The sequence below is a fragment of the Sitophilus oryzae genome, unplaced genomic scaffold, assembly GCF_002938485.1.
Source record: "Sitophilus oryzae breed Bouriz unplaced genomic scaffold, Soryzae_2.0 scaffold_222_pilon_pilon, whole genome shotgun sequence".
Taxonomy (NCBI): domain Eukaryota; kingdom Metazoa; phylum Arthropoda; class Insecta; order Coleoptera; family Curculionidae; genus Sitophilus; species Sitophilus oryzae.
Genome location: NW_022146777.1, coordinates 17,100 through 26,466, shown reverse-complemented (window position 1 = coordinate 26,466; position 9,367 = coordinate 17,100). Strand labels below are relative to the sequence as shown.

The following is a 9,367-nucleotide window of genomic DNA, read 5'->3' as shown; positions in this document are numbered from 1 at the left end:
AAAGGAATCAAGAATAATAGTAACGAAAAGGTTCTCCTGACATATTCTGAACATCTCTCAAAACATAGGAAGGCTTCATCACTTTGGGTATATTATTCTATGCTACGTTCAGTTATATCAGTGAAGAAAAATACAGATATTAGTAAGTCATCATCATCATCATTTAGCTTATACCGTCCACTGCTGAACAAAAGCCTCCCTTAACTCTAGCCATTTCTCTTCTATTTTGTGCCCACTTGAATCCAGTTTCCAGCCACCCTCTTAATGTCATCTGTCCATCGACTAGAGGTCGTCCTCTGCTTCTATAGGCCTCAAGTGTCTCGGTCTCCATTCCACAAGTCTTCTTTGTCCACCGTCCATCTGTCATCCTAGCCACATGTCCTGCCCAATTCCATTTTAAGATGTAAGACAGATATCACCGCATTCTTACTCCTGTTCGATTTCGTATTGTATGATTGGGTATTTTATCTCTGAGTGCAACTCCCACTTATTAGTAAGTACGTCCATTTAAATGCATTTCTAAAAAAAAGAAAATCGGAAGGATTTCGGTCAAAAAAATCGAGAATTTTAAGAAAGAAGACATAACTAGTTTTTTTGTTGGAAGCTGATGATAAAACTTATTTCCTGGACAAAAGTTTCATTGATAGTGAGACTTGCGGAGCCTGCCGGCGTATCGAGTTGACAAATCTGCAGTTGCAAAATGTTAAAGATGGAGGACAATGCATTCAAGTCATTATTTACGAAACAAAGCTTTCACAGATTTTTTATAACGAAAGGGAATGTTGAAGTAATAAATATGGTGAAAATGGTTCGAAGATATATAGCTATGCGGCCAAGCAACACCGACAGCGCATATTTTTGTTGGGTACAGAAATGGAAAATGTATTAAGCAACCCGTTGGCATTAATACTTTAGGGAAAAATGCCGTATAAAATAGCATTGTTCTTAAGTCTTCCAAATCCACAACAATACACTGGACATTGTTTCCGTAGATCGTCTGCGTCGTTGCTTGCAGATTCAGGAGTGGATTTATTAACTGTTAAAAGACATGGTGGTTGGCGCTCTAACACAGTGGCAGAGAGCTATATAGAAAATTCCAAAGAAAATAAGAAAAAGTGTCATGTGTAATATTTTTGGGTAACATTTCTGGCAATGATGGGTTTTCAACAAGTTCAAGCACTGAGGAAATAAATTTACTTTCTAAAATTCAACTCACCTGTCATCGTTCTGGAATTAATTTAACCAATTGTACTGATATTATAATTAATGTTTACAATAAATAAAACGTATTTAGATACCTTTTTTGCTGTTTCTTATTTTAAAATTTACGTGTTATTATGAATTCATAATAGCACTAGTGCTATGATGAAAGCCATAATGACATCCAAATGACAATGTTAAATGTCTCATAATGACATTGTCGTAGATTAAGTTTTAATGCCACTTTTCACAATTATCACGAGTTTGAGTAAATAAAATTTAAATTAAACTCACAAGATAGCAATAATTGGCTTGAAATGAACGCTCTAAACACTTTTCGGTATTTTTTCATTGAGGGCGGTTTAAATTTTGAAAGATTTTATAATTTTTGAAGATTCTGACTTTGACAAGAGAAAATATTTCTGTTATTGTTTGCGGTTGTTCTTAGCAACCGCTATAGCAGCGCCAGATCGCGTACAACGGTCGCGGCCCAAAACAATTATATATTTTAACGGGCTGTCCAATCTAAATTTAAATTTATTTCCTTTATCTGTGCATGTGATGAACCGATCAATTATGAAATTCGCTTAGAAACTAATAACATTTATAGATAACGAAATACAAAAACCAACAAATTATTGTGTCTACTTTATATTATACTTTACACGTTTTACACGTAAATAAAATTAGAACGGCACTGATGAACAGGAAATTAAGTCAGCAAATATTCAAACTATGTAGCCTAACAATGCCTTTATAGTTTATAACTTATAACCTCTTTTTAACTTCCACAGATTTGAAACAAACTTAAAAATTCTCTTCACCAAACAGCAGTATCTTTTTACAGCCCTTCCTCTTGTCCATTTTCTCCTTCATTTCCATATTTTTCTCCATGATTTCGTTCTTTTTTGTTGTCGATTTTCTCCTCGCTTTTGCTTCGGTCGCACCACCATCTTTTTTCTCGCCATTTTTTCGACTATTGTTGTTGTTTTTAACGGGTATTTCATCCTCTTCATCTTGTGACAGCTTCTCGTACTTGTAGCCTTTTGGATTTCTGCTCAGTAGCGGCATTTCAAGTTGTGTTACGATTTTCTGTGCACATCTAAGACAAAAAATATAATGTAGATAAAGTATGTTTAAACTGAAGTCAAAGTAAACAAAGAAAAACAATGGAAAAATGTCAGGGACGGATTAAGGTAGGGGGGTCCACTATCTCCAGTCTCTAGTATACACTGTTTTTTTTCTCAGGTAAGATTTCGACAGACGATGACAGAAGAAAAGCAGATGACGTCCCATACCAATCTATTTATTTTACTAAAAAAAGTTTCTAATAATTTTTAAGTTAACGATGGATGATGGGTTTAAATATAAATTCGTCATGCGTCGTCACTTGTTGTTTTTAACCAGTTCTATTGGTTTATTTCAAAAATGACAGATCGTATTTCAATTTTATTGGTTTGACGGAACGATGAACGACAAACGGACGCCGATGCGTATGAACTCGCCTTTAGATTTTTGACGTTTGTCAAAGTCTTGCCAAATTATAGGTTATAATTTTATGACAACTTTGTCAAATACCCTGCGTTTTGGAAGATGATGCATTTTGATTCGTGTTATTACGTGTGTTTTGTGTCTTTTGAAGTCAAGTGGAGGAAAATCGAGTGAAATTAACTGTAGAACCCAGAGCACAGTTTATGGTTAATACCTGTTGCCCAGGCAGAAAGTCTTATACAGATACACCAATAAAGTTACTATCAATAAAGTTCGTATACCATCTCGTCGTAGATAAGTGCATCTCGATGGTAGAAGGACCATACTAAACACATACTAAAAACTGGAGTAGCTGTAAAATATCGACATACGATAGGTAAATAATGGATTTTAGTACTGCAGTAAAATAATGTCAAAAGGTACTGGTTTAAAAAAATTAAGATTAAAGTTAATTAATCAACCTGTGAGGTATAAAACTTGGTAAGTGTTATTATTAATAAAATAGTTGTTTTATTTATGTTGTTTTATTTATTCCTGCAGAATATTATAAATTTGTATTTGTACATCAGTTATATTGATAAATATAATCATAAATGCGGGAAGTTTCATAAAGCTTGAAAGTAAGAAATAGTTCTTTTTTATATTTTTTGGTATGTGGTGTCTTGTTTTGTTTGTTTTGTATTAACACATACTGTTTTTTATTAAATAAAATAACTCGATTACATTTTTTCAGTTTTATACAGTTTTTTTTCACAGTATTTTTGAGAGTTAGTTGTCAGTCAGATTTTAAATATATATATATTAATTTCCTGCTATGCGTTCTAGTTGTACCAACTTATTTCTTTGTAAAATAAAATAAACTACTTTGAAATTAAAATGACAGACACATCTATCACTGTCAAGGATCTTCTCGTTGGACAGACTATATATACTGTTTAGTGTAGTATTAGAACCAGATATAAAAGATGCGGGAATCAACAGAGAGGGTCTTCTGTATACAAAAAGACAACAATGCTTAGCCTTTGCAGATGATTTAGTTATCTTAGCAAGAGATCGGAAAGAGCTGATATCGTTGACCAAAAGACTAAGAAGATCAATCGCAAAAAGTCGGCTTAGTGTTTAATGAGAAGAAAACGAAATTTCTGAGTGGTCAGATAGGGATTTTGAGAAGAGAAGATGTCTACAAATAGATTTTGAGAGAGGGAAACAATACAAGTTTGAGGAAGTAGATGCATTCACATACAGGGTGGCCCATCGAAAACCGTATAAAATTCAGTTGGTACAAGAACTCAACGAAGACGATTTTGATCGCCGCGGGCTGGTATTTTTGGAAATTCTATTGTAGATCAGTTTAACGATATTGAGACCGCACCTGATCGTTCAACTTTGTGGCAAGTGAAAAAAATGCGTAAACATCTAGAAATAATAAGAAAAAACAGCAAATTGGTCGAAGGAATTTATCCTTATCATTTAGTCTGATAATTGTTTAAATAAACTTTTCAAATTTCAATCCTTCATATTTTCTCAATGACTCGACCGATTTTCAAAAACGAAGCGGGGAAATATAGAGAATAGAAAGCTCTTTTCATTGCGGCGCCACTTGACCCCCCCTTCCCAATTGAAAAAAGTTGGGGGATGACCAGAAGATTTTTTTTTGAAGATTTCGCAATCATTTTGGGGCAAAAGTTGTCCCCCTCACAAACAAAATTGACGTGTTTTTGGATTTTTTGAAAAAAAAATATCCTAGCCGTTATGTCTTGCGGAACGTTTTCGATGGGCCACCCTGTATATATGTTTATGTAAACAAAGTATGTTTATCGAGAGGATACATATCATGACAGTGGCTGTTGTTAATAAACTAACGATTAATGTATAATAGATTCCAATTACTAGGAATACAAGGACCAATAACACCAGAAACCAAATTGTTACCAGTTGTCACCAAATAATGCATTGCCACCGGCTAGAGGGTTAATATTTCATCATATATTACGCTAGAACATAAAACTTTTTTGATCATATCATACCTTATTCTTGTTGATGCTGGTGGTACACTGTGCAATGGACTCGACTCTCTGATTGGAGTGACGATTGATGTGGTTCTTTTTCCGGTCTACAGTAGCCTTTCAATGTCATTTTCATGTCCTGCTTTTGAGATCTAAACCAATAATCAAAGAATATAATACTTTAGTCATTATTTATAAAGAAGACACATTTGAAATGGTAAATATTTGATAACTCTTTTTATAAAGCAAGAAAATGATGTTGGCTACAGATGTATCGATAAAATCGCGTGTCTAGTGGTATGATGATCTATTTTTCTTATTTCTCGAGATCATTTCGTAGTCTTGGCTTATATTTTTAAATATTCCTAATAATATATTTTTGCTTACATGTACTTGCCATCAATTTTGAAGTTCTAAATAACAGTTTTGAATTAATGTTGTCACCACATGTAAAAATTACAAATTGAGATCAAATATAAGTGTATAATCAGATAAATATGCCGTACTATCATTTAATTACCGTAACTTCCATAGAAACATATTGTACAACTCATGCGACATCATAATTTGCCTTGCCCTGAAGTGACGTCATACAACAACTTATGTTGGCTTCAAATATGTTAACGAAAAAATGTGTCTATGAGTTTGATGGTCTAAGATTTTTTAATTTGCTTTATTTGCTTTTTTCAAATGACAAATATGACAATATTATCTACCTTTTGATAGCTCCCGTTGATGGTTGTCTGGGATAAGCTCCTCCTGCGCATCTACCTTTGCAGCATGCTCCATGAATGTGGTCCATGCCTTTTATATTGGCAGCCATATCGGTAGAGCCCGAGGAAGATGAAGATATGGAAGAACCTCCGCTGCTCACGCTATACAGGCTGTCCGAAGCCGGAACCGAGGATGTCCTGGAGGCCATAGAGTAGCCGCTAGCTGATGTAGGAAACATTGGGCCTGTCTGTATAGTAAAAAAGATGATGGTAGGTTGTACTTTTTAGCAGTACAACAGATTATAAAAATAGATTTTTTCATTAAGTGTTCTACAAGGTTTTATTTAATTTTTTTATATGTATATACTGGGTGTCTTTTATATAAGTGCAAGTATTTTAAGGAATGGTAGATCTGAACAAAAGAAATATCTATTTAACATTTTTATAATAAATTGAAAATCGAAAAAATTCATAGTTTTTTTCTGGGGTGGTAAAATATAATACCAGTTAAAATACTTGCACTTATTTAGGACACACCCTATATCTATTACGTGTACTATGTTTATTTGATTAAAAAAATTGACTGCATATTTTATTTTGGTATGATGAAGAGAAAGAGGTACTAAACATTTTTTTATTGGATATTTCTTGACAAAATGGCGAAGGAATTTTTTTACTGATAATTTTAATTGGAACAAAAAATAAATTATTAAAATTAATGTCAACTTACTGGACACTAATTTTAGAATTTTTATTTACTTATTTGTATAAATATGTTATATTATTTGTTTTTTGAACATCACTTATAAAAATACAGATATCTATATACATGTTAAATATATGTTCTTGTAGAATTTTGAAGAGCTATTTAAAATAGTTTTGTATTTTATAATAGACGTGTCTGTTAAAAATTAAAGTATTTTTTAATAGTTGTATAAGGGTTGTATTTAGATGTTGTAAATCGTTTTTTCTTTGTTCTTTATGCTTTTTTTTGCCTTCTGACGTCGGGGTAGATATACCTCCTGAAACGTTAAGCATTTTTTTTTGTCGGTAAAAGGCAAATTGTTATACTAGTAGATAATTACTGACAAGCTTGTTTCTGTTTATTCAACCCAGTGGCACAAATTACCTATTACAGATGCGAAAAGAAAGCGACTGCATCGGAAACCGCTCGGCAAACCCGACACGCTTATTGAGTGGTGTAAATACACCAGTCGTTTAGTCCGGAAACCCATGCTGTTTCGTATTCGCTTGCTGAAGTGACATAGTGCGTGGTTATATGTTTGTTTTTAAAAACGCGTGTAGGATTTTTGTTGAACTTTTGAACTGTTATTTCTAAGTTTTGGTAATTTGTATATCTTTTTTAAATTAGGATACAAATGTGTTTATTTATAAGGAAAAAAAAGATATTTATAGTATAAAAAATTAATTTATTTAACAAAATTTAATTAAAAATGTGACAAAATAGTTACCTTTCTATTGGTTCTATCGGACTTTTTTCGACTATATAAATCTTTATTTGTAAACTTTAATACATAAAATATTTTCAATCTAATAAATCATTTAATGATGTAAATAAGAGGAAATTTCTCACATGGGTGGTAAAATTCTATAGTTTTCATTATATCAAACAGCCTCTGAGAAATGTTTTCAACTCAAAATGCCTTTAATTATGTTTGTGACTACATCATTAAAAACGGTCTTCAAATACATCAATGTGAGATTTGTTTAATATTTGCAAAAGAATCCGAATCTCTGGATAACTCGAAATTATTTACCCATTTAAAAGCTTTTGATCATGAAAGTGGAAAATTTTGTTCATTTTATTTACAGGCTGGAAAAATTATTTATATTAAATTTTGATGAGTTTTGCACTGAAGAAAACATTCAGAGGCTGTTTGATATAATGAAAACTATAGAATTTGACCACCCATGTGAGAAATTTCCTCTTATTTACATCATTAAATTATTTATTAGATTGAAAATATTTTATGCGTCATAGTTTACAAATAAAGATTTATATAGTCGAAAAAAGTCCGATAGAACCAATAGAAAAGTAACTATTTTGTCACATCTTTAATTAAATTTTGTTAAATAAATTAATTTTTTATACTATAAATATAGTTTTTTTTCCTAATCTCCTACGAACTGATATAATATGACGAGCAATCTATTAAATTACTGTGAGATTATATGCCTCGCTAACATATTGGTGCAGATTATTTTCACCCAAACCAATAATAACCCAACCTATACATTGATGCGGATTGTCTATGAACTCTTTCTGAAGGTCACAGAAACCTGAACGCGTAATTCGGTGTTTTTTCGTTTGAAGTCCAGGTCTTGATAAGGTACGGAACCCTAAAAACAACTATTTAATTTTGTAGGTTTTCTTTCAATGAAAAATCCAGAATAAATTTTCAAGAATAAAATTATAATTTTTTAACTAATTTGAAGTCCAGGTCTTGATAATTAATTTATATTAAATAAAACTTATGCTTTTTAACTGTTTTAATAGATAGTATTTTGTCACGATAAGAATAGTTAAATAGAAAGAGGTATATGTTGTTTTTAAAAGAAAAATATTTGTTGACAAAATGGTGAAGGTACTTACTTTCAGTCGTAATATTTTTGCACGGCAAATGACGCATCTCAGTGGAAGAAGTCGCTGGGATACAGCGATTTGGATGGTTTTGACGAAGCATTTTCGACAAACAACTTGATGACCGCATGGTGAGGTTTGCATTGTTGCTTTGGCATGGATACAGATAACACACTAAAAAAAAATAAAAAAAATTGTAAAAAATGCAAGAACGCATTAGTCTTGTACGCTTGGTCTTTGTCTTGTGTTAAGTCTTGGACTGGTCGGTCTTGGTATTGCTCTTGCGAATCTAAGGTTAGTCTTGGTCTTGGTCTTGCTTTTTGTGAAAGACCAAGACCGCTTAAAGATCTATTAAGACTCTCATCACTATATCTTTATTATTAATTAATATATTTTTTAATTTTTAATCTTGATGAAAGTATTGTATAAAAATAAAATAAAATAAAAAAATATTAAAAATACCAATAAGTACTACAGGGTGAGTCTTAAATAAGTGCAAATATTTTAGGGGCTGGTAGATCTCGATAAAAGAAACACATTTTCTCTTTACCGTTTTTCAAATAAATCCAAAATAACCCAGTTATTTTATTTTGAAAATTTCCAGAAAAAATATTTTTTTGCTTAAATTTTGAGAACCACTGGATTTTTTCTGGGGGTTTTCTTTCTTGTAAATTTAATCTACTACTTATGTTGCCATATTATCAGGAAATTATAATCCCAAAAAAAATTCAAATTTTGCAAAAAAAATTTTTCGCGAAAAAATCTCATATAATCGTGTTTTTGGGATCCAAATATACTATCCCTAAAAGTATTTGCACTTATTTAAGACACACTCTGTATCGGCCAAGGGAATAATTATTTTAATGTTGTAAAATTGTGACACATTTTTATTAGTTTGTTTTTTTTAAATGTAACTAGGTTAACACATGCGATGCAGTTGGAAGCGGTAATGTTATTATGATTATTCGTATAATAATATGAATTACACAGTAATATCCCTCAGCTTTGTGGTATTTTATAATAATATTAATAATAATGTACGTTTTTGCTTTCAATGCAATTCCAACAATACAGCGCAACAACACATTTTTATAATTCATGTACTAAATTTAATTAAAAACATGTATATGAGTAAAAACATTTATCTGTACCTTTTCTTAAACAATTTTAAAAATACTCAAAGAACAACATGATTGAATATGATTGATAGATGTATCAGAATTTGTTTTACTGTCAATGTTCAAAGCCTGCTTGCTTGATCCTAAAAAATACAGTTTTTGTTTGACATTTCTCTTGACAAATTCCAATTTTTGAGTTTTATGTGTTTATTTTGTATTAGTTCATATTTATTTTAT

General features: G+C 31.5%; 1 pseudogene; it reads right to left on the bottom strand.

Moving 5' to 3' along the window:
- Positions 1 to 1,891: 1,891 nt before the first annotated feature.
- The window catches only part of LOC115884242, a 9,158-nt pseudogene continuing 1,682 nt past the window's right edge, over positions 1,892 to 9,367 (bottom strand).